This window comes from Bombus flavifrons, chromosome 12 (assembly GCF_040668555.2).
Source record: "Bombus flavifrons isolate JBK064 chromosome 12, iyBomFlav1_principal, whole genome shotgun sequence".
Classification (NCBI taxonomy): Eukaryota; Metazoa; Arthropoda; class Insecta; order Hymenoptera; family Apidae; genus Bombus; species Bombus flavifrons.
Window position 1 is genome coordinate 6,933,416 of NC_138453.1, and position 26,680 is coordinate 6,960,095.

Below are 26,680 nucleotides of genomic sequence, written 5' to 3' on the forward strand. Positions count from 1 at the left end.
TCTGGAAATTTATAGAACTCAGACTCAGGCCGACAAGAAACGCGGTTTTCTATCGCATTTGCGGTTATAATGTATAAATAGCGGCCCCAAGAAAGGACGAACGCTCGTACATAGAAAGAGACGCGCTCGGGTTTGGCTGTCGCGTTGATTGCTTTATAATAGCTAAACAGCGACGAAAACGAGAAAAAAAGCAATTTTCTAAGAGGAAAAATATATTACTGGTATTGCTACATCCGCTTAATGAGTTTACGTCCACCGATTAGTGACCTCGTATGTACCTCGTTCGTTAGTCAGTGTTTACGAAACCAACGATACGCCATACTAGTGTTATTTCCGCTCCGACACGATTTTTCGGTGGCAAGGTGTCACCGACTGGGGGAACCGGAAAGTGACGAAAGAAACGAGAATAAAAAAGAGAGGCGAAATAAAAAGAGAGAAACAAAAAAAAGTAATACACACGCTGATCGAACACAAGCATCGAACGGCACAAAAGCAATTTGCGGTCGTAACGCGGCGTAAACAGCGTCGAGCAAACAACTGATACAAGCGAAATAAAGAGTGGTTCGTTTAAAGATTTCATTGAACTGCCATGATAATGGACACCGCGCGTACACAAGCCTAACGACTCGCACCGAACGGTTCGTATTATCAAAAGAAACTATTGTCAAGCTATTGTTAACAATGCGTTGTTATTAAAGCCCCTGTGTTCCCGTGACAAGCAAAGACATTGTGCGTCACGATACCGACCAGCCTAGAAAATCGTAGAACCGAACTTTTGTTCTACGTGGGACAAGGTCTTCTTCGCTTCTTCGCACCTCGCATTAATCCCTCTGACCTTCGATCATCGGATCGTTCACAATGTTAGTAAGTACAACGCCTCGAGTCGATGGTATCTTTCGTGAGAATTTCGATTCGTCTTAGAAAACGCGAACGTAACACGGCGAGACCAGGCATTTCCGATCGTTTAGAAAATTGTTTTCGCGTATCTTCTTACCATAATTTCAATCGAACCGTTTTAATCAGTGCAGTCGTTAATATTTACTGGCCGGTTTTTATCGAACGAAAAAACGGCGGTCGTTAAAATTTCTTGCTTATCCCCACCGAAGTGGATGCGAACAGTTCTATGACTTGGAACAGACACATTGCATTCGTATGGTCATTATCGGTTTCCTATAAATAAAATCATGCTTCTCGATAAAGCTGCCTAGCGCGCGAGCCAGAGTCGTTTAAAACGCGAGATTTACAGAGTTCTGTTATATAAATAACCACAATCACGGCCTGTGACGTCGATCCGCGTGTAGTTCGCACACATTTGATCGTTTCCTTTCTCTTTTGTTTTCAATGAAGACTAATCGTTTGTTCCCGTGTCGCTCTAACACTTTGGAATAAATGTGCCGCTCTCGAAATCGCTACGTTTGGTGGGGAGTTAATGAATTTCGACTTCCTTCACTCATTAATGACACGTTCCACCTTTTTCACTTTTTTCGCGATTCCACGATCTACAAATTCGTTTCAGACGTCACCGGCACGGTGCGTCTTCTTCCTCTTCATTTGCATACATATACATTGTTTCCGAGTAGTCATTCGAAGACGGATCGTTTCACGATCATTTTTCATCCTGACGTGGAACAACGGTTGTTTACGATAGTTTTCCCGTGGTTCTTACGCGGCCTAAGAAATGCACGAGCCTCCTGTGGTCCGTTACTTTCTCAATGTTCGCCCATTGTCGAGATTAGAGTAGCAGCATTACTCATTCTCCGACCTAATTGCACGCGCCACACCACGCCGCGCTGCGAAGAAAGTCGGCTCGCGCGCGTTTTACAAACGCGATGCCTGTTTATTCTTCGTTGGTGCATTACCGCTTGAACGAAACATTTTCGTATCGCGGCATTTGCGAGTCACCAGATGCGCGCGACCACTGTATACATATACCGTAGTCCAGCATTTTTAAACTGGTACACTCGGAATTGAAAAAAAGCGGCATGAATGGCGCCTTGGAGGTTTCGTTTACACCGGCTCGGCTGAATATCAAAGCACAAAAGCAGGCTTTAAGCGTCGTCGTCGTCGTCGACGTCGTCAACGACGACGACCACGGGTTTCGAATATACACGTGCCTCTCTTTGTGTACGTGTTGTTTAGAACACGCCGCGACCATCGGGGGAATTAACGCGAGGCTGAAATTTTTCTTTCGAGCCGCTGTTCTCTCTGCCTCTTTTCCGTAGCCAACTTTTGTACGTCTGACAAAAAAGAAAGCGAAAGTGACGTGAGACGATTCGACGTTGTAACTTGTAAATGTTCTGGTTGCCCGTGCGTACGTGTGTTCACGGTTTAAACGTTGGTGTTGGTGCATTTAAATGCAGCAGTAGGGCGGCCACGCGACGCGTACAGATATATACGCGTACACGGATTTCATTCCTCCCATCCGGTTAAAGCAGAACAAAATAAAAGGTGAAACAAAGCGGAGAGTACGTTTTCCGAGGGAGTTTCATAATACCTTCTTGAATAGAGCCACCGGGATAGCCTTACACGCGCGCTTTATAATGTCGTTTGTGAGTGCGCGCACAAACAATGAGTTTACCTTGCCGCTTTAAAAGAAGAACGCGGTGACACGTGCCCGGAGACCCCGAAAAATTTAAGTCACCCGTTCGCGTGTTACGTTCGCGCCTTATCCTCTTGGAACGAGAATAAGCTTAAATAAGTGTTAAAGGCACGATTCAACCCCCGGTGCTTTATTTTTTAATCGATACGCCACACTTCTTCACGCTCGTTTGAAATTGCGATTACAGCATGATAAATTGCTTTACCTTTTACATCCTTCTCCTTTTCTTCTTTTCTTGCTTTTTGGTAGTGCAAGAAATTAACAGAGAGTCACGATAGGCGGCCGATCGCGATCACTTGATTATTTCACATGTTTATTGATTGATCAGAGGTATTCCCAAGGGGAATACCAACACCGGTACTCACGTCATCGTACTTTAGATATCGAGCGTTGATCTATTACATCGGCTAGATTAGTTTTCGCGGTGTGGATTGCGAAATAAAAAGTTTCAAACCCGTCGGGATCCATTGTAAATTAGATCATTTGTATTCCTTGTTACAACACCGTCGCTCGATTTTCTGTAACGGTGTTATTCATCGAGCTCGCTTTCCCCCCACTTCGCGTCTCCTTCGTGAAAATTGTAAAAAATTCCCTGTAACGTTTCCGCGTTGCCTGACAATAGAGAGATCCTTCGAAAGCTATTTTAAAAGCAATTACCTCGGTTAGCTGGGCGAGTCGAGACACATCGAAAGAGATCGATAATTGATCGTTCCTCCGGCGTCGTCTCATTGTCAAGGCCAATTGCATACGATGAAAATTCACGGTTTGATAAATAGGAAAGTCGGTTTTCACTGTGTGCACGTTGGCGCGTGTGTAACACCACGGCAAAATATTCGCGGTGTCATTTGTATTCCGATTATTTGTGCGGAGAGCGTGTAATCGATTTGTCATAATGACGTGCACTTAAATTATCTACACGGATAGTAGTTATTTAGGTGTAAAGGGATTTATGGTTGTACAACGTGTCGGTTACGATATACAAGCGAGTTTGAGCAGGCGTATGGTCGTAAATCAAAAAGGCTAGAACTTTGTTACAGAAGGCAGGAGGGGGGGGGCGACCTTTTAACTAACACGGCGATTAATTCGTATTAATCGAAGAACAGTTTCCAGTCAAACGTTGGAAGCTAATCCTAGTATCGTAAACTATCTTTTCTCGCGTATAATACGATCTTCGATGATGCTCGATTATGCGAATATCATCGTTTTAAAATCGAAGCAACCGGTGACTTTAGAGAAAGAAATTCGTTTTAATTCCACCTAGTACGAGCCGTGTCTTTCTGGTATCAAGGTCGGTCGCGACGCCGCCGTTTTAGAACAATGCAGAATGCAGTTTAATTCCGTTTTCTTGGTCCCGAGAACCGGCTTGACGTGTTTTCTTCTGCAGGAACTAAGGGATCTCTCATACCAAATATCCTGACGTCTACTGACTCACCCAGCAAACAGCTTCTACCACATAAATAATCAACATATTACCCAGTAAAGTGTCATTACACGAGAAGTTAACATCTTAAAACGTAAGTTTAAGGTCCGTACGTCTCGATGAAGGGCACATGGTTCGATATGAAGAGAGCTTAATGTGCAGTCGCCCACTGAGATACTGACTCGGAAATTACACGCACGTGCTTTATGTACATGCACGCTGTCTTATCGACTTACACATACGCGTTCAGGTTTCGCGTGTATGAACGTGCACACGACACGCGTATATTTACGTATATTGCACGTGCCCGAAGCGTAACAATCGTGGCCGCGATGAAATATCTTCGCGACAAACCGGCGATACTTATGAATAAAACGCCACTTTCGATGTGGTCGTAAATTTTCTTAGAAAAAGGAATTATGTATTTGTCATATAGGTCGTTTTAGTTTTGCGTGTTATGTTCTTGTTGCGATAATTCCACGGTAGCGAGTTCTCGGTGACAATCGAGGCTGTCTTGGCGGTAATTGATTAATTGAACGGGCTTCAGCCGTTCGCAGATTTAACTGAGTCATGCAATTACCTGAAAGGAGGATTTCCTGTTTAGGCTACGGAATTAAGTGGGTGTTCGTAGATACGGCCTATTCGCGGTTAGTATCGTGTCGAATTATGCATATACTCCGCCCAACGTGCCTTAGATCTAACGTACGACGCTTCGAAGCTTCAAGATCGCCACGACCGAGATTTTTACGCGGGACAATGTTCCATCTGGCTATCGAAAATGCGTTCGATGCAATAAAACGTGAATGATCGTCGACATGCAATTATTTCAGATACCGGCCCCTCTGCTTGATATTATTTACGCACGATATCCAAATGAGTTCATTATTGATCGGTGGTTTTTTTACGCAAGCCCTCTCGACGTCCATTTACGAGCGCGTTTAAAGTTGAAATCAATTTTAAATGGTACGATAATAATTTACATTCGCTCCATCTTGATACGTCTGCCATCAACGATGGTTATACAAGCTATTTTTTCTCATTGTTCTCGTACATAAACCATAAAGCGTTTCTGCTAGTTGAAATGCACGTTGAAACGATCGTGATTCCCTTTGAAAATTCTATTTACAATCTCACGCGCAAATAGGTTCTATAAATTATCACCCGATAGGTCAATTGCCCAGTGAGCGCCGGGTGTATATTGGTCGTAGTACGTTTGAAAGGTGGTAGGTGTTCCTTGGGATCGAGTAATATATAATATGTGGCCGATCTAACCCGGCACGCCGCGCCGTATTGTAAGATTACGTAAATCACGTTAAGCAGCACCTTGCCTGGAAGGAATCTCATATATTATTCCAGTCCTAATATGGCCGTACGTGCGTGCATCCCTGATGGTTCCCGCTCCTTCAGATGACACGATATCAACCCTGCCTCTTGCCGCCTTGCTTGGAACGTTTATTTCCGGCTTACGTCTGTCGTATATACACCCGTTTAAGTTCCTCTGCAGGGACTCAAACTTTTCTTATCCTCCTTATTATACTTGATTATTTCCTCTTGAGTTCTTCTAGACGAGTTAATTAAACTCGCCTCGTCAAATGGGGATATCGAATAGTTTTTTTCTTCAGCTTTCTTGACGACGTCATTTTTATTTTACTTTTTACTATCGTTAAACACTGTCCGCGTGATACTGTTGCAAATAACTGTACATACGTAACTTAGAAAATTACGACTCTGCAATATTTGCTTGTTTGTATACAAAATTGTCTTACATTTTCGAAAAAGTTGTTATCACGTTATCGTGATAGGTTGGTTGGTTGCGATTGGTTAAGATAGAAGAAAAGAGTTTGAGAGCCACTGTAAAGGTCTTCCAAGCGAGAACCTCTAGGAAAGGGTTAAAGGAAGGGCGTGTAACTCTCCGTTATCTCGCCGTGCTTCCGTTGAGGGGGTTGAACGCACGGTGGGGGTGGTTTCTCAACGGGGGCAAGAGGGACGGCAATGGCAAAAGGGACTTGAGGGCCAGTGCCCCGGAGTTAAAAGAGGTCCGCAACATTTTCATGATTTTCCCAGGCTAATTGTTATGCATGGCGCACATCCCGGCCGTTTAGCCTTTAAACTCCGCGACCTTTCCCTCTTTCTTCTCCGTATACTGCCTTCCTCCCTTTCCTACGTTCTCCTTCGCCGTTCTTGCCTCACGAGCATTTCCTTTCTGTCTTACAAAATGTCGTCGGGCAACCCCCGTCGCGCACTTTTCCAGCTACGTCACTGAAACTCACGTTCTTCTTCTCGTACGGCTCGTAGCAACGTTCTCTTTCCCTTTTCCTCTCTCTCTCTCTCTCTCTCTCTCTTTTTCTCCTCTTTTTATTTTCTCTTCGCAGCAGCATGATAAGGACGCGCACGTGCTTCCGCGCCCTCGCAAGGGGCGCCTTCTGTGAGAAACCGATACCGGCTGGGTCACGGGCCAACAGTCTGCAGGAGTTTTAGGAATAACCGAGATTCCCAAACTTTAGACCAACGAGTTGAAATCGCAAGGAAAATTCTTATTGAAGATAGAGTTGCAATAATTAGCACTGCTAATTTCACTTAACGTGCTTGCTATCAGTTTGTCCGATTCATCTTCTCGCTTTACTGTACACCTTCGTTTATAAGTATAATTGTAGGACATTTACAAAATCCGTGCACGAAACTTCAGAAATTGTTCGGAATTTATTAAAAACTCTGGAATTATTATTTTATGTTATAATAAAAATCGCATAAAAATTCTTGGCACTTGCATTATTAGATTTTCCACCGTATTTTGTAGTTGCTCTTTGATTTTATGTATTTCATGAGCTGGAAAGATGTTTAACAGAATTCTCTGATTTGCATATATGATTCATTGAAAATTACCTACGTGGATTCTAGAATCAAAGGATTGCGCCTGTCAGTGTATAATTGATAATTAATTACGTACTTGTACCTGTAGTTCTTGAAATAACCGTGACACATTTCAGCGTATTTCTAAACTCCATTTTGTATCAATATATAATTCTGACTAATTAATCATTTCCTTAACAGCCTGATCGATCACCGCGTTTTGTGCTAAATAAGCAGGTGCTCTAATATTTATGAACGAATAATATTTATCAAGAACGTATGATATTCGTAAAATAAGTGGATGAGGGTAGGGGTAGTATACATGTTGTTAGTAACGTATGGACGTTGTTCCTAGACCTACAATCAAGAGAGAAATTTCGAAGAAATGATAATTACTAAGTTCTCCGTTTTTGTATTTTACATTGGTTTGTTGCAACTGACATAGCAAACGTCTGTCGTAAAGTTCTCCTTTATGACCCTCGAACGTACTCACGTTTGAAATTTATGAAGGTATACCGTAAAAAGATTGGACATTGGTCACAAGCGTTGTTTGGCTCTAAAGTACACGCACCGTGTTAACCACGTAACTCGTGCGCTATCGATGCAAACTCGGATATAGGCCTTGCGATCCTTTTCTCGTGGTTGTACACGTTGAACATCACGCGACGTTCTACCAAAGCCGGGTACACGTCGCAAAGACACGTAACAACAACTGTGTTTAAAACTGTAAAGGGAAATAGCCCACTTTGGATGTGTAACGCGAAGAAACGCGTTCTTTCGTGTAAGATCGTAACGCGAAGTAGCAGCAAGTTTCGCGAAATGCTATAGACGATAGGAATTGTTGCCGTTCTATAGATAGACTTCTGTTCTTGATTTATTATTTTTAGTACAGACGTCAGCATTATAGCTCTCACGTAGGGTATAAAACGCAACTCAAGCCACTCATTTCCTTTCTACTGCTGGTGTGTACCGAATGCTAAGTTTAGCGTGTACTAGCTAGCTTGACTTCAATAGTAAATGACACTCGGATGCAGTAGTTTACCGCGGTGTAACGATGACGATTTGCGACGTTTCGTTGGAGCGATGCTCGCGAGAACAATGAGCTTGTCTTCTGACTGGCTATCTTTACAAACAACCGCGTCATGGTATTACGCGTTGTCGCGATAAGAATGTCTAATTCATAGCTTTAATAGACGCTCTTTTTTCTCGATATATCTCGTAATAACAATTTATATATGTTACTTAAAGCAATGAAAATCTTGGCCAACGCTCAAACGCATCGTACAAAGTAATTGTTCGTCGTTGCCTCGAGCTGCCACTGCATCATTGTATTCGAATCTATTTCTCGATAACTCGTTTCGAAATGTTTTAATACGTTGATACACTGTGGAAGAATATTAAAGTGTAGCTCATGGAGGACGTATGCCTACGTCAAAATATATTTTTTAAAGGAAGAAACAGTTCGTCGTTAGATTACTATTATTTCATATATCTCGTCATATATTTTTAAGGTTACTCGAAGTGTTTCATAATCTGTGGTTTGGTACCACGCATTTAACATTTCCTGCTTACTACCTCGTTTTCACTATTACGAAAATTAAAATTGTTCGTTAATGAATAATTCAGTTCAACATGAAATATTTCAGATTTTAACCCCTATTTCACGCTCATTAGGACATTACATTTGACTAAGAAATGAATCAGACATTTTATCACTGCCATTAATCTGTTAATTTATTTCGCGTTGATTAAAACTCCTGTTCTCAGTCGTACGTATCTGTAAACATGATGCATCGCGAATGGTTGGTACGCCAGGCGAGCAGTTCGTGACGGAGGTGTGACGGTAGCGAAGGGTGCGGCGGTGAGTTCTGACAGCGTCGCGGTAGCGGCGCAAAGACCTTGTACCAGGGGGAAAGGAGCCCCGGGGAAGGGTTAAGCGTGTCCGGTCGGGAAATAACTTTCTTACCTACTTACGCCTTCATCTCCTGAGGGCAACTAACTGCGAAACGTCTCGAAACTCTTCGCTTCCTATCGTATTGTGATGTCGAGGAAGGTGTCTTCTCTCGAGGGACGGGGTTTCCTGTTTCGCGTTCGACAGACCGCGACCTCGGTAAACTTAGGAACACTGGAAGCACTAGAATCGTACCTTCCTGCTCGAAATTCACCCGGCAACTTCTCAAGCCGGTCTTTCAATCGCGATACCGGCTGATTCTTCCCTTTTCTTCTCCTTTTTTTCTCCCCTCTACCGCTCCAGCCTGTTCTCTCTTTATCGTAGAATTAAAATTCAATTAACGTTCGATTATGGTTTCCGTGGCGCGGCAATCTCGCTGAGATAACCAATATTACTTGTTCGGCGTGAACAAGGTAATTACAAATGTATCGCGTCGGACTCGCGATAACGGCACGGCCGGTTAAACTACGCGATCAAATATGCAATAATTTTCTGTGCGGTTAAAAGCGTGTGCGGCTTGGGGTGACTAGGGACGGGGGAGGAAGGCGAATTTACAAAGAAGAAACGAAGAAGTAGAGAAGGTGAGAGAAGGACAGAGTAAAAGAGAGAAGAGTTAGCCGAGTGTGAAACGTCGACGGACATACAACGTTGTATCGATAACCGGGTGGGTTTTCTCTCGGTTGCTGGACTCTGGCGCAGGGGATGTGGAGAATAGGGTTCACGCGCGAGCTCTCCTAGTCTCGCGGGACACGCGATCTTGCCGAGCCGGTGTATTGGTCATTGTTTATTCGTACTTGCATGCGCACTTACGTGAATGCAAACGGACACCGGCGCGGCGATATAACGAACCGTATTTTCTAGCGTGTTGCGGCGACCAATATCTGACTGCATAAAGCACGCACGTGACTACAATAGGGTGGAAAAGTAGCTGCGCCTAGTGTTAAGCCCGATAACGCTGTTTAAACGAAACTTATTCGTACCGTTCGGTCTTTGCTTTACGCGTGCTCAGTGTCATTAGGCGTTGATACACGATTAAACGCGAGCAAACCCTTTGATGAAACCACTCGGCAATTTCAACTCGAAGGAAATGCAAGAGAGTACCAGCACTTACGTGTTTCCACGTTTAATAATCGCTAGATCGAGACGCGAGCCGAGTCTTGAGAGTCGAGTTTACCGCGAATATCGACTGATTTCACAGGCCAGGCGTGTCTACGTTGCTTACTCGTGAGCGCGAAATATACCAGAACAGACTCTGATTGAGTTATTGACGCGTTAAATATTTCAGACTTATTCGTCCCGATGTCGTCTCGCAATTAACGGGATCGTTCTTCCGCTAACTCTTGGTAAATAGAATTATCGTTAGACGGCTAACGCGGTTTGTGCAATTCCCTTGATCCGTGTCAACAGTTGAAACTATTACGGTGACTCGAATCTATTTCCACTTCCACGTACCTAACTAACGTCTCAAAATGATCTTCCTCGAAGGTTTTTCAGTCACCCTTCGCGGTAGCAATTTGCGAGTATCCTTGCTCGAGGCTCGCAGCGTATATCGATACGACGCTTCCTTGGACGTACGAGCGTGTATCTGAACCGTGCACACATATTTCCTCGTAATCCGTGGCATTGCGTGTTTCGATAACGCGGACAGCTAGTCGGAACGGTATTTTATGCTCTCGCACTTTCCCTCCTCCTCGGAGCTCTTCCTTTCAGCGCGATATCTTCAGACTTGCACTTAGCCGAAGGTGACCGCCCACGTGTATATGTATAGGCTTTAAGTATTTGCCGGATCACGCTGACGCGAGCTACATTCGTTTTTACTGTTATTACGCGAACCTTCTCCATCGGTGGACCACGATTCTCTCTGGTAGCTTTACAGAGATTTTGATAAAATCTGTCGAATGATAAGTGGCACGGATTCATTATTTGTGCTCCATTACATGCAACTATAATACCGTGTCCACCACGAGGGAAATTGCGAAAATGGTGTATCGGAGAGTTTACACGAGATTTTTCACAGTTCGTATTGGAACGGCGTTCACGACGTGTAACGAGACGCTGGTGGATTGGCACGATCGATGATAAAGGATATGATTATGTTGTAAAAGGGCTGTGTTGTCAGCGGCGTCGTCGTGAGCGAATTGAAATTTTTGTGTTTGAAACGCGATTCTACGAGGGAATGGAAAAAAAGACACACGTGAAAGGGTGGTACTGGTTGCACAGGCTTTAAGAAAAGCAAGGGGGATGGAATGCACTGGATCAAAGGAATCGTACATTTTTAATGATGTAACGCGATCGTTCATAATATTTTATGCGGTATATAAATGAATAAAAATAATATATCACCGTGGATGGCACGGTTTTATCGCACGCGCACGCACCGTCCAGTGTATTTAATCTGCGATACGGCATTCTACATACCTACGTACCAATAATGATGAATTCCTAGCGTTACTCGCGTTTGCCAGGCTGGTAATACGTATGTAACTAGCGTATAACATTAACCTTTGATGCACCGCGTTACAATCAATTAATTGTGCCTTTTAAAATTCTGATTATTATCGATGCGGCTCTCGAAATATTCATCTGGACGGTATCAAAATTGCGTGAGAATTTATATTTTGCAGTAGCCCCGGCCGCAACGGCAATTTTTGATAATTTACTAGCGTTATTTCGCGCGCTTTATATCACCGATGGGATACCCCGAAAGCGTTAATAATCAAACAATTAAATTCACCGGAATTGTTGGACGAATAACACACACACGTTCGTGTACGTGGATACGAGGGAAAAGATAGGAAGAAGGGTAAAATAAAAAGCGAAATAAAATATCAGTCGTAACACAGGTGCAATTTTACCCTCTAAACCATTCTAATTCCAGCGCCGTATGAACGGTTGTATCGATCGTAAACTGGACATACTTGATATCTGTAAACCAGTATCAACCTGGGTTTAGCCTGATGTTAACTGTTGCTCTCGTCACCAATCTATAGAAAACGATATAGAAGCGCCGATTGATCGGTTAAGTTTAGCTTCCTGTCGAACGAGTAAAGAAATAGAAACGACGATGTCAACCTTAATACTTTTGTTTGTATTTATTAAAATCTGTAACAAATTTGATTTCCATCGATCGTAAGACCGTTACGAATTTATTTCTGCAACAACTCGAACGACTAATGGATTGATTGTTCTGCAACGTGCATGGATTTCTCGATTCTCAGACAGTACGAACGATATATATCTCCGTTATTCATGTGGCTGTAAAAGTTTCGTCTATTTATACCTGTGTGCAAAATTTGCGCACACCGTCGAATACCGGCAAATATTCGGTGTTCCGCATCGACTCATCGATCCACTTTATCAGTCGCCTCCTAACCGCGATATTTCCCACGACCAATCACCTGGGAACTTTCGCTGCCTGGGATTCTGCTCGTTCTTTTTTTCCCCATTTTTATCAGCCCTCGCCTACCCCCTCCGCGTATCTGGCAGGCTGACTGTGTTCCAATTGGAGTACAAAACGTGGCCGATACTGGCAACCGGTATCGGAAGGCAACCGGCCACGGAGGAACTAAATCGCATACGAGTACACACGTCGTGCAAATGCACACCCTTCCAACCCCTAATGCCAATGACCTGCTCGCTTATAGGCACAAAGTCCTAGCTATATCTGACCGTCTGTATGTTACCTATTCTTAGCACGAGGAACTCCATATGCATAGTATATGTACATATACGTATGTACGTGCTCTTACATACACGTCTTTGGTGTTGGTCTTACATGAGCCGCGTATACAGGGAACCAATAACGAACGTATTTCGTTTGAGGTTGGAGTGTGTTGCACGTCGAGCAGAAGATCGGTCTGTTTGCCTTGTAAGATTCCATCTTTCTGTGCCGTGACGTCTCCGATTGGCTAACGAAGGTAGAATTTTAATTAACGATATCAAAGGACGAGGAAACGATGCGAAACGAAAGACTCGGCGAGGTAAAATATTAAATAATGGGCCGAGAGTAACGATCGTTAGACGTTGTTACGAGCAAGTTTCGCGGTTCATGAAAGAAACTGGCGTGAGTTAAAGAAGCAGCAGGAAGAGAACCGTCAGGGCCATTTGATAAGCAACCGTGTTCATTATTGCACATTAGCCCAGTTATCGTCACGCCTTCTTCTGCTTAGTTCTTAGCCTCTATCTCGTTCTTCGTTCCGCTTCGCGGCTACTTTATCTACCGGCATTCTTGCAACGCTGATACGTAGGCAGAAAAATGAGAAACGGTTGTCTATTCGTAGAACAGTCGTGAAACGATTCTTATCGTTCGTTTTTACTTCAAATTTTTACTGGATTTGCTGATAATAAAAGTACCAAGAGGACTAAATATTGCAGGCTTTAAATCTCCCCTTGTCTTTAAATCGTATCGAAAATTACGAAATCATAAAAAGTTCAATGTAGCAAAGACAGTAGCTCGCCCTTAGCTATTAAGGGATGTACGTACAAGTGCGAACACCGCCAGACAAGATTCTTACGACACTCAATAAGGTACACACTCGCTCGCCCGCCGAAAAGGGTGCGAACAAGGGGTTGGTTGAACGCACTGAACGCCAGGTTTAATGAAAACAATCCTAGTTTATAATCCACGATAAGTCTCCTGGCACGAGCCATAGCGGAACAGCGAATTCTCTTACCTCGATCTGGCGAGAGGCCGACTCTCTCGAGAGAAGTCAGCACGGCGCGGCGTGCCTCGCAAGGACTTTCAGGAGGAGTGAATTGGCGGCTAGGTTCCGCGAGGAAGGGCGAGGTTCTGACTTTAACGCGAGCTCTAGAAAGGGTTGGAAAACGAAGGGACCGACGTGTAAGACGGAGGACCTTAGTGGGTGCGAGAAAGAGGGAAGGAGAAGACGACAAGAGGTAGATACGAGCAGAAGGACGACTGTCACGCGAAATGAGGTGCGCACGGTGGTGAAGAGACGAGACGAGGGGTGGTTGAAACGTAGCGGCGGAGAAGTAAGAGACGGTGCTTCCTTCTTCAGCGGCTATTAGCAGTTTAGCTTCTACAAAAGCCTTCTAATTGTACACGAAATTTGCTCGGTCTACCTTCGTTGCCGCTCGACAATATACCTTCTCGCTATGATGGGAGAAAGAGCGTGTGTATACGTCTCTGTATATGAAACGCCGAAGGGGGTTGACGGGGGTCGAAGCAAGGTAATATCGTAGAAGGTGGAACCGAGAGTCGTCTCATTCCTCCGACGTTTGTTAATTTGCCACGCGAGCATGTTACGCGAGCCTTTGGTGGCTGTTCTTGCGAACGGAGGAATGAGAAAAGTCCAAGTTGTTTGCCTAAACGATGGATATAAATACCGGTGTGCATGGCCAGGTTTTGCCAGGACGATAAACTAAATTCAAGTCTAGATACCAGGAAGCTATATCGTCTGGAAATTTCTTAGATTTATCCTTCGTATTTCCAGCGAATATCGCTGTTGGGACAAGGAACGAAGCCAGGTTACAGTGCAAGAGGAGAAGAAAGAAAACGCTTGAGATTTAACACTTTTTACCAGTGAGTTTCACGATTCCGCGACGGTCATTACCATTAGCAGAGGATCGAGAATCCGTGGAGAATAGTGGGTGAAAGAAAAGGCGGACTCGGGATTCAGATTTTTCATTAAGGAGACGTCGACTCAGCTATCCGGTCGCCCTCTTGGTTATAAGGGGGAGAGAGTGTGGACGGAACCCAAGCAGGCAAAAGCAAGAAGGGGACTGATGGCAGAGGACGGCTGCAGACTCGCGGTATAATATGGTGGATTAATACGCGCAAAATCTGCCACCTAAAAGTTATTAATGACTGCCACGCCGGTAGTTCGCTGTGCGACGCGTCAAAGATTTTATAAAGGAGGGGTTTCACCCTCCCTTTCTTCAAGCCACCCACCAGCGTGACGCGTCCATTCTTCAAGGGCGCTAAAAGAAAAGATCCCGGAAAGCCAAAGTTGTCAGCTACTTTCCTACCGCGCGACCTCACCAACCTTATTGTTCTTCTCACATTCTTTAGGAAAAAAATTTTAGATTCGTATCTTTCTCGTCCCTTGATATTCAATCGATCCGTAGAACTTCACTGGAACGTGTCATTCTCCTAGAAAATCCCCAAACAGATTGGTTCACGGGAACGTCGAAAAGCTATCCCTGCGAAAGACGATCGAACGCGAACACGCTCGGTTCGATTGAAGAGGAGAGAAAAAGAGGAGAGGAAAAAAAAAAGGTAGAGCACGTTACAGAAACGATACCGAACGAGGAGTCGCAGCAGCGAAGTAGGATTTGCAAGGGGTTGCCGAAGGGGTCGAAACAGGGGGTGCAGATTTGAACAAGAGCTCGGTTGCTATGCAAATTGGAAAGATAATAATCGATTGTCGGAGGATGGTTGCGTTGATGGGCTCGCGGATGAGCACAGCACACCTCTCCACCTGGAAAACACGCTGATCTCCCTCACACCCCTGGCCCCCTCTTTTCGCTACCCCTTCCGACCTCGTATCGCCCATCCCGATCTCCCTCAAGGGAAATTATATAGTCTGCCCTCGACGTGCCCCCGGTCCCATAGACCGTCAAATACCTTACCTGTCCCGTCTGCATTCATTCCCTTCCGTGTCTCGCCCCTATATCGCCACTCCGTGGACCTGAGTGGTGGACACTACGAATTTTTCGGACACCTTCATATCGAACCTCGTAACTGACCGAGAAATGGCACGATTGAAACGCGACTGTTCGATTTTTCACACTGGTATTCCACGACGTCTCGTATATCACGTCGATAATGTTGGTAATGCTCGAGGTAAAGGAAGGTGAGGATAGTCTTTTTCTTTTTTGAATAGTACAGGAACGAGATTACGGGATAAAGATCAGTCGTGGCTTGTTTTTCATCGGTTCGAAGGAAATTTATTTTCTCGCCGCGATGAATAATGATGTTTGTATATTTTTAAATTCATCGGCATAATGAACGGCCCTGTAATCGAATCAGAGAAGTAGGGAGGGAGGCTGAACGGAGAAAAGGAGAGCGTCTGCTAATTGAAGAAAAGCCCTGGCGCGCATCAATCATCGGAATGAAAGATCGCGTCGAAAACGGTACGACCCTTCTTTTTCGAGACATCGAGAATGCCGTTAACGTTGACCCGATTTTGCGTTCTTTCCGTTTCCAGTCTTCTTCGCGACTGTACGAAAATAAGGAAAACAAGCGCGACGGTGTTTAATTTTAATGAACCTCGACACGACGAGCTATAAATTGCGTGTGCGGGGTCGAAAGCGTTCGCGGAGGGAAAAAAACGGGCGAATAGTAGAAACGATGACAGAGCTCGTCGTTAAGTAGTTGATTCTCGCCACGAATGCATCGTGCGGAGGGAATTGGAATAAAAATCCTTAACGAAACATCTCGAGGCATAAATTAAGCCGCCCCGGTTGGATCGGGTAAGCGCGAACGAAGGAGAAGAGAAGTGCGCTTGTAAAAGCGGATGCCAAACGAGCGACGAAGGTCAGGAGAAGAGAACACGTGCGTTCGAACAAACGAAAGCGAAAAGGGGGACATCGAAGGGTTGGGATGAAGGGAGAGAAAGAGAAAGAAAGAGATGGAACGAATAGAGGTGGGAAAGAGTAGAAGGGAGTAGGAAAAGTGTGCAGAGGGTGAGGAAGAATGAGAGTTTCGTGTTTGCGCATATTCCTCGCAATATTCTCTGTTTATCTCTATTGCCCCTTGTTTATCCAGTGTCCGTCCGTTCGTCCTTCTATTTTCATTTTTCCTTTTTCCTCCAGTCCAGGTCTTTGCGTGGCCAGGCAGGCGGTGGTCGTTGTCCGTCCTTCTTCTCCGTGTGACCAGGTACAACACTCCGCCTATTTGTCTGTCTCCCTTTCTTGCTTGCGCCACCTCCTATATATTCCATGCGGTGTTTACGTTCGAGATAAAACGAGGAACAAACAGCGGGCATTGGGCTCTCATGGTCACCGTACAGTCCGTCATAGCATCGTCTAATGTGACCGAGAAATCGAAGCATTCCGCTTCCACTTTTTTTCTACGATACCTTTTTCCCTTACAGACAGTTTCTTACATTTTTTTTTTCCTTTTTTTAAAGAAAGTAGATTTTAATATTTCGTTTACCCTTGGAGGGACGAAAAGACGCTTCGATGTATTTTCTGTAATACATTCGTTACAAGTTCACAGGACGATGAAACATCATCAGTCGAATGTATGGATTCGGTTCTCAACTTTATGTCATAGTGAGAAGTGCAATAATCGCGATCGAAAGGATCCGCGGAAACGTCGTTAACGATCGTATTTTTGATCCGTTCCGGGGGGCATGATTTACGAATCGTGCGGAGCATTTGCCTCGTGGGTGTAATGGAAAAACACTGTGTCGTATGCGCGACTGCGAATCAGTATATATTATACTGGAACAAATATTTTGTACTCGAAACGACGGTGTCCGGTGTGTAATTTCGACGCATCTGTACCTGCGTCACGTGATCCGCCTTGTTATTCTCTATACGTTCTCTCGAATCCATCCGACGAGCGAGACGAACGGGCGGACAGACGAGAAAGAGACAAAGAGAAGGACGGAACGTAAACGAGAGGCAGAGGCAGGAGAGGTCTTTGGATACGCGGAAATCTAAAAAGAGAGAAAGGAACCGGGCCCGGTACAACGCGCGCGTTACAACGATTGTTTCTCTCCGCCTGGGGAGGCGGACGCGATACGATAAAATCGATCCTCCTGATCGGACTATCGATCTCGTAAACAACCAGAACCTCTCGTAGGTCGTATCGCGAAGAAAAGCCGCCAATGAAGCCCCGCAGCATGTTGATCCAATGCATTTACAATAACGACGTTGTTTATCTGTCGGACGACAAACGACTGGTTGTTCTACCCTCGTCGTCACCACCACCATTACCCCGTATCTTCGTGTTACCCCTTCATCCCTGTATTTCTATCTTGCGCGTCCACCCTGCCTCTCTCTCTTCCTCTACTTGTGTCTACTACTACCGCTTTTGCCCCCCTGTGTTCCTCCTTCGCCGTATCAACGTCGACCTCCTCCACTTTACCCCATTCATCTCCGTCTCTATCGCTACTCTCCGTCCGTTCCATGTATATACAATCGTCGTTATATATTAAACACGCTGCAACGTATACCGAGGCAACGAGGCATCGACGCGCCAGCCAAGTGTACACGATGCACACGATGTCGGCCGCGTGGCGTCTAGATAGCGGTCTTGTTTATGCGATATCTTGTATACGCGACTTGGACTTTCAGTTCAAGTTTCACCGAGACATCTTACCATGCGATTTTGGGAAGTTAGAGCTCGATATTTTTTGATTACATATTTTTTTCTTCTACGAGCTGTATCCGTTTCGATCTCTCCAGAAGGATATACACGCGGAATTTTTGATTCGTCATCGATGTTCGGAAAAATCTTAATGGTAGTTAGCGAAGAACTGGAAACAGCTTCCGTGGCGGTGGCCTCCTCGACGCAATAGGGTCGCAGGGGATCAAGGAAATGTAGAAGGTTACTAAGAGCTAGGGAACTTGTAACCAGCACATAGAAGTTTTGCAAACACACACGGACGCGCGTACCATAGACATTCCACACTGGCAAGCTCTCTCATACTCTGGGGCAAGTATCGTCTGGCTAATGTAAAAAACATGGGTGCACACAACGTGTTGTGTGTTGCTTACATTGCGACTCTCCTTATTCCCGTAGGGTTAAAACAGGGGGTCGGGCTGTAGGAGGCTGGCGGAGCAGGGGGTGTTGGTGGGGCTGAATGATACCACGGGGTTAGCATTGTTTTGTGCGACGACCACTCAGACTCCTCGTCAAAAGAGCTGCTAATGTCGGTGCACGTCTACTGACGTCAATAACGCATGAGGCCAAATTGAAAAATTATCACACCAAAGCGAGGACCGTTGAAAACCGTTGTTTAGAGAGAGGGTAGCCACCGGTCAAAGATGGTCGGTAGTTACGCGATAGCCAAGCAGCCTAATTCCAGTCGACATCGCTCGACTTCAGGCAAGACTCTCGCCTTTTGTCTAGGATCGACTTGTCGGCTTAACCTAAACCAGAGAAGCGGAGTATGTTCGATTTGAACTTTAAAATCTCAATTAAGAATTCCTGAATTTAAATTTAACAGTTACATTTCAAGTTTTTGACTCGGATCTCGGTCGATATATTTTTGAAGTTTTAAATTCAGACTCGACTGTTATTCGTCAAATTACGTAGAATCTAAATCCGGCTATTTGAAGCTAAAATATTTAAAAACGATCTTAAACCGCGTAGATTACGTATAGTACATGGCTCTATCTCCAAACTCACCACCTCACAACATACGAATGAAACTGTAGGGTTCGCGATCGACTGACGAAACGGCTAAACAACGACTGTACGTCGCGTTGGTGGTGGTGGTGGTGGTGCAACGATGCGTCGGAGAAAAGCTACTTTACGAGGGTGGCAGGTCTGATCGTTGGGTTCTCTACCCGCTTTCTTGCTGGCGAATAATTAGAGCCGATAAGTCACAGCGCAACACCCTGTACCGCGGGGATGAGGCACACCGGTGAGACGAGGGGGCCGGATTTAGTGGGTGGGCGCTAGGTTCTGGGCGAAGTTGAAAGTTAGAATCGCGAACGGGGCGCAGAGGCTTGGAAATCGCGTGCCGATGCCCCATTACACGGACAGACTTAGCTTCACCCATAGTCGCGGTTCCTACTTTCGACTTGCAAGGGTGAAAACCAGCCTGCACCCTTCTCCCACCTCCCCCAACCCCTTTGCCGCCGCCTTTTACACCAAACGGCTCCTGCTATCCTTCGGTTCGTCCAATACGGCATTGCCACCCAGCGTGGCTGTTACTATTTAGGGTAATTTCGCTTTCCGATAACCGTTACGTAAGCTCGGTTTCGTCGGTGCCCGCCGATCGATCCGATTGTCTGCCATTCGTTTCTAATCGTTTCAATGAGAAGATTCGATTGTGGGTGAATAAAAGTGTACGACAGTCGGTTGGTAACTTGTTAAGAAGGCTTTCTTTGTTTCGATCGGTCTGACTTTAATTGGATGGCTTTGTTCGTTGGTTAGTTTGCCTGGCATAATTTAAAGTAACGATGAAGTATATCGGTCGAATATTCGTTTAAAGTGTTGCTGTACGAAACCGGTTGCCTTCGCGACTGGCTGTTTGTTGTAGTATTTCAAGTTGTTATCGGTATCACTGGCAGATAGAATTATTTAAAAGGCAGTACAGATAGTATATTCTTCGAAGGTAAAAATAGAAAGACTTCGAGCGCAATAATTATAGTGTAGAGACAAACTTCAATAAGTGTTTGTTCAATTTAGCATCAGTCAAAGGTCAAAGAAATTTCTGAGTCATTTATGAAATTATATTTAGATAACAGATATGCGGTAATGTGCAATTTTACAGACAGAATTAGATACGATGATATATTTGTAAGATGATATACGTTTAGCCGTTTGATATCAAATACGATCTTTCAAGGGAATTGTTTAGAAGACAGAGAACCTGTTGATCGTGTATTAGAAATACGTTCGCGACAATTTGCCCAATTCGAACGGATTATGTATTTTGCCGGTTGTTTTCATCGGTCTTGTTTTGTCGTCAAATTTGATTCCCAACGTTCATACGAAAATACGCTGATTACGCGAATTACAGATAGATAACGTTACGAAAAATCAATGGAACGTCGTTGGTAACAAACTTTGTTACCGCAGAATTTTCCAACGATATTCAAATGATCTTCTCGACTCTGCATTTTAATAATATTCACGCTATGCTAGGAATAATTTCTATTTTGTCGAATGACAATGCAACGTTAGTGCCGTCTGCATAAATTGTGACACAGCGTGTTTCAGGTTGTTATAACCGTTCCTTTTGTCGATATACGACCGTGTACTAAAATACAAATGCATCAAAAATTTAAACGTCATTCTTGGACATGGCTTAATCGATAATTCGTTCGTTTCGTAACGCCGTTGAAACGTATGTTGAAACGTTTAACCATCCGGTTGAACATTAATGTGAAAAGAACTAAAAATCTGTTACCATTAACAAAAGGAAAACCTTTAATCTTCGTCTCTGGAAGTTATCGTTTCTCTACGTTGAACAAAGGAATCGAACTAACGCGACGCGCGTTATCATCAGTGCTTCAAGATTTTTGCTGTGGACGCGAAACCATCTCCGCGTTCTATCTGCGGATCCAGGACAATAGACAGCAGTGAAAGGAGTTTTTTTTACTGGCACTATTTTTAACTTTTCGGGGGCCTCTGCGGCGATGAACGCGCGAAGAGAAAGGCTCGAAGCGTTTGACCACGCGCCGGACACGGATGAGTTATTTTGATATCGGGACTTCATACCCCATTAGGTCCGGTTGACGATTATTTTGGAAGCGAGGCAGGACAATACCTTGACAATACTCTGACCGCTGGTCGAACAAGATCAGCCAGTCTCCTCCCTTTTCTGTCGTCATGGATCCACGTCCCTACGCTCTCCCTTCCCTTCTCGCGTGTTTTCCAGCTTGTTCTAGCTTTTCCTTTCTCTCGCCGTACGTTTGGTATACTGGAAAACTGATCACGTAGCTATCGTTGAGTTTTACTTGAACGAAGTTGCAAGAGAACTTACTGGTGGGGCCAGGAATTCCACAACAGGAAGCATATTTCCATAAACGTCCCTTTTCAGAGCAACGTAACAATATACGCGGAAAACTTACGGTGTCTGGGGTGGTCAACAAGGGGTGGCAGTTTTCCGCGACGAAAAGGGTGTTCAGGCGAATTGAACTAACAAGGTCCCTAAGGGCAGTTTACGCCCGATATCCCGGTAAACTCTAAACCGTCGGTAGACGATCGTTTAGCAAAATACTTTCTCGCAATCTGTTCGTTCCTTCTTCAAGAAAGTTGTATAGTAAACATGCCCACATACGTACATCGGCGCTCATAATTATTCCAATGACATCAATAGGCGCCAAATGTATTTTAAATTATTTAAATTTGACACATTAAGTAATACGCTCAAGATTGAGTTCATTGTTCCAATAATGAATCGTTAATACATGTTAATAACAGCAAACAGTCTTTATTTAATTTTTCGCAAAAATGAAGTTCAAATTTTTATGAATGGTACTGCACTAAATGGTTTATAAACATTAGGACACATACACAAAGTCAGGTAAATCTCCGAAATAATTAAAAGGTTATTGCAGTCTTGAACGATCATTATATTCCACTTGTAACTTGTTCTTGCAAGTAGCATTGGCAAATGCAAATTTAAATTATGTATTGTAACATGAACGGGGTGTATCATGAAAAAAATTGTCCTCTTCTAAAAGCGAAACAGCACCTAATTTAATCTGTTTCTTTAGCTTCATTTATTAAAGTTTAACCAAACAGAGAATTTCCCAATGAATCCACGTCTTCCAAAGACTAGAACTAACTGCGAACAAGTTCGAGTCGCATCTTGTACGCGTTATTGGCGTGAACGTTTTGGCAAGGGTCTGCGGAAGTACCTTGACTTTGATCAACTTGCCCCAAAGTCCTTCACTCGTGCTCGACAGTTCTTACATAGCTGGTTTAGGGTATTGTTTGCCCGCAGTGCGCCGATGAGAAATGGGAGGCATAGATCCTGGTGCCGCATCTCAAGTAGGCACGTCTCATGCTAGCTAGCAGTGACCATTTGTTAAAGTCCACTTTCGCCGCCACCTGTCTCCCATCGGTTAGGAAAACAGCTCATAACACCGTCCGCTGCGCAGTGTGATCGTTGTTTTTTGCCCTGGCAGACGGGGGCGTGAAGACTGTCCTGCGGATAAAATGTCGATGTCGTTAAGTCCAATACCTGCCACCACGATAGCCTCGTATCTCTCTCAATATAAAGTTTCTATATTTAAAGTTGCATCAGTGCACGACGCAACCGCTGTTTATTCGCTGTTTTGATTTTATTCGTTATTTAATCTACTGTTTGCACGAAACCACTGAAACGAATGTGTCTCGTATTTTGTACATCTGAGCGAGTCAGAAGAAAACATTGTATGGTAGAGAATAAGTTACGAATATACAGCGAGAAAACGCAAATCTGGCCACAAATGCGTTCTTCTATTTTTCTGTATGATTTAGGGATGATCTATCTGAATTGTTAGAAACACACTGAAACTTTGATCGTCAAAATTAATCACACATATTGTTCGAATAATTTATTTGACAATTTTTTACTATTTTCAATCGTAATATTTGTAACATATTTTTTACTATTTTATAAACAGAAACACAAATGATAAATTAATAGAAATGTCACGATTCTTTCCTTTTTCAATCTTTTTTACCACGTTTGTCACGATCCCTAAATTCTTTGATAATCGATAAATTCTATTAATTCTGATCATCGATATTCTATTGTAATTCATATCGTTAATGTGTGAATAATTCTTGAATGATGTTCTCTCTCTTTTTTGTGATCATTCGGGGAAATTAATAAAATCAATTGGCGAATATTGTGGGAAAAGTGTGGCCAGCTGTGAGACTCGAGAGCGACGTTACTTGTCAATTCGCTCGTCGATTCGATTGCTGGTATGAAAGTATCGCATTGAAACCATATCGGAATATCGTTTATGCGTCTCTCTAAATCACGCACTTCGTATTGGCGCTTGTTGAGCTCGGTTGCATTCCTATCGCGCTATGCAACGTAACACGAATTTGCCGGCATTCGTGATATAATTACAAATTAATTACTAGGGCTTTATTGAAATTCGCGTTGGGTTTTTGAAAATTTTGGAAAATTACCGAAGATCGATCCGAAATTGGAATTCTGCGATGCGCCCGTTTATGAGTGCGCGTACCAAGCAATACGATACATACATATTTAATATTCAACTGGAATATTTTATTACAAGTCATGAAGACAAACAAGCGTTTGCTATTATTATTACACTCGATAAACCGGAAGATCATTCAAAATATGCAACATTGAAAATGTTCATATCAACTACAAATTATAAATTGGAATTTCGTATTTAAGTCGATCTTGTAACCTTATAACTGTTTAATAGTTTAATAGTTTATGGCGCCGAACGAATATCACATAATTATAACAGCTTTCTCGAAAGATTATTTAAAATATGTAACACTGAAAAAATGTTGTATCAACTACAATTCATAAGCGTATTAATTATTATCAATTATAAGATAAAAGTTGAAATTTCGTATTTTAATTGACGTTACAGTTAATGTAATTGTAGAAGTAATCATTAAAAAATGTTAAATATATGTAAGATCGGAAATATCGTATTAACTATAAAGTACAAATTAATATATTTCGTGTTTCATATAATCGATTTTATAGCCATACAACTGTACGATAGGTTAATTGGTCGGAGGCTTCTCGGGAATATAATGTAGCTACAGCAGTTGTCTCTGGTATATTGATATGCAACATATATCTTGGGCTTATAGGGTTATTAAGGACTTCATCCGTGTCTCATGGTAGGATTACTACGTTATTATCCTTCGGTAAGTGGCAGGTTGGTCGGTCGGATGGTTAGTTGGTCCCTTGTAAGGAAGGCCAAACATCATCTCCTCCTTTACTCGGTCCCTTGAGCCAGCGGCGAACTAGTAAGACATTCGCCCCCTTCCAAAATCGTCTGGTGGAATGGGACCCAGTTGTGAATTTGACCCTCGTAATTAATTTATAACCGGGGTTCTTGTTGCGAAGCCAGTCGGATAAGCAGAGAGTGGGTGACCTCGTACGGTACAGTTCCACTCGAGTTTTGGCCAATTAACGATACCGTTCGTAAACAAACTTATCCTCGTTTTCACGCGTAATCAATCCCTCCTCTTTCCACTTCTCCATCGTTTCCATTATCCCACCTGAAATTTTATCTAGGAAATTATAGTTTGAAACTTCGTTCGAAGTCGTTTAGAGATTTACGAACGATTTCTCAACGTCGTCCAAGCGTCGTAAAATCTTTGCTTCCAGCGATTTGACCGCTGATCCTTGGATACAAGAAACGAAGCACAGCTCGTTAGGGAATAGGCATTACTCGCACGGAAATCTTCCACGAGATTACTTCGTTGTCGTAGTCTTCTACTCAGAGTGCTCGGTATACGCATATTCTCTCGGTACTTATTACAGATCTAATACAAATTCGACACAATTCGGGGATGAGGGAGTTGTCGGAAAGTGGTCGAATGGAAGGTGGAGGTAACCTAAGATGGAGGAATCCATAGATCGCGGAGCTAACAATCAGCCGTAAATTATGGTCTCAATATCCATTGTGTACCCTGCTTGCTCTCGAACAAGCCTAACCCCAGAGTCTAAGGCCAAGACTACTCACCCCTCCCCCACCCCCCTCCACGTTAACAGGCACAACGGTAGAAGCACGACGAGAGGGTCGGTCGGCTCTCTCACGGCCCAACTGAACCAAGAGATATGTATATTAATGGGGCAATCTTACATAGTTTTGTTTACCTTGCCCCCATTCTCTTAGTACGTATACAATTACTATCCCTAACCCCTACGGTATGCTTAGTACAGGGGCTGACTGTCTCCTCTTTGGTTTCTCTCTTCGCGTACCTCGCCTTCTCGTTTCTATGAAACGTATCGAATACGTACGCACACACGTATTCTAGTCGATTAATCGAAGTCAAGTCGTTGCAACGTGTAGATTATTTTATATTTTATACTCGGAAGAATAAATGGTTATTTCTATAGATGTAAAATATTCCATCGGTCGTTCAATAGACAATCACTGATACATCATCCATAGGCTGAAAGGGTGATTTCCTCGAAAGATGCGTGTAAAAACATGTACAGGACAATATTGACGGAAGAAGGGTCTCGATAAAAGCGGGTTCCGTTCTTGAAGGGTTTAAACGGAAGCGGGTCGATGGAAATCCCATTCTACGCGGCACAGGGCTTTCAGCAAAGAAAATATTGTCCGCGATACGAGCGATAGCGGAGCAGAACTTTTTCACCTTTCGTTCCCTACCCTCCCTCTTTTTTAATTCCGTACGTGGCTGAACGCGAGCAGCTTTGTAGCGGGATGTACATTTCTCTCGCTGAACAACCTCATTTGTGTAATCCCCGAAGCTTCGACAACAAACTCTCTGCGGCATTGGCGCGACGCTGAGGGTGCATGGGAAGGGGGTGTGAGCACGACATTAACGTACTTTGTAGTTGAACTCTCTGTGGCAGTTACCACCATCGCCGTCCCATCTCTGACTTTCTCTCTTTTCGTCTCCGGATCTGTCTCCTTCTCTCTCGCTCTCCCGCGGCTTCATCGTCCTGGGTGAAATTGCAATTGTAATAGCAATTATCTTATTTCTACTATTGCTTCTTTGTACTTCGATTCGCGACATACGGTGTTGGCGGTGATGCGAATCAGAGAGAGGAGAGCAACGTTGAAACCGGGGGTGGAAAAGGGGGCGGACAAGGGTGGAAAGATCGCGAATGAAATTAAACGTTGGCGGGATGGTCGTGACGCAATTTCAGTCGTGTGGCCGTTTACTGGGGCGGAATGACGAGTCTTTTAGCTGAATATTGCCACAGCAGTGAGTTACAACTGGCTTTCTCTCTCCGGTATTGTTGCATTTTTCATTCGCCAATTATTAGCCGGAACACGCGGCTTCTCTTGGAAAGGACTCGAAAAATTGACTGCGCACGGAACGTACGTAACGTCCTGCTCGGTACATTGTGGACAAACGATAAAGTTTATTTCAATCTTCGTGGAAAATTGAAGGGAAAACGAAAGGTTCCAACCAGAGCGGCTCTCGCACAGAGATATATTCAGTAGTCGTGGTTTTAATCATTGACCCTTGGTACACTGGTTACGAAACCGGAAAGTAGCGCCGGTAGAACCGGTGGAA

At 43.9% G+C, this 26,680-nt stretch overlaps 1 protein-coding gene across 18 annotated transcripts in view; it reads left to right on the forward strand.

The window, feature by feature from the left end:
- FoxP (forkhead box transcription factor P) overlaps nt 1–26,680 on the forward strand; it is a 245,191-nt gene that overhangs the window by 59,120 nt on the left and 159,391 nt on the right. The window contains exon 1 of one of the 18 annotated variants that reach the window (XM_069125044.1): nt 4,024–4,113. The exons of the other annotated variants lie outside the window; for them this stretch is intronic. The gene's annotated coding sequence lies outside the window, so the exon portion shown is untranslated. Of the gene's footprint in view, nt 1–4,023; nt 4,114–26,680 lie in introns of those variants that run through there. 18 annotated transcript variants of the gene reach the window in all.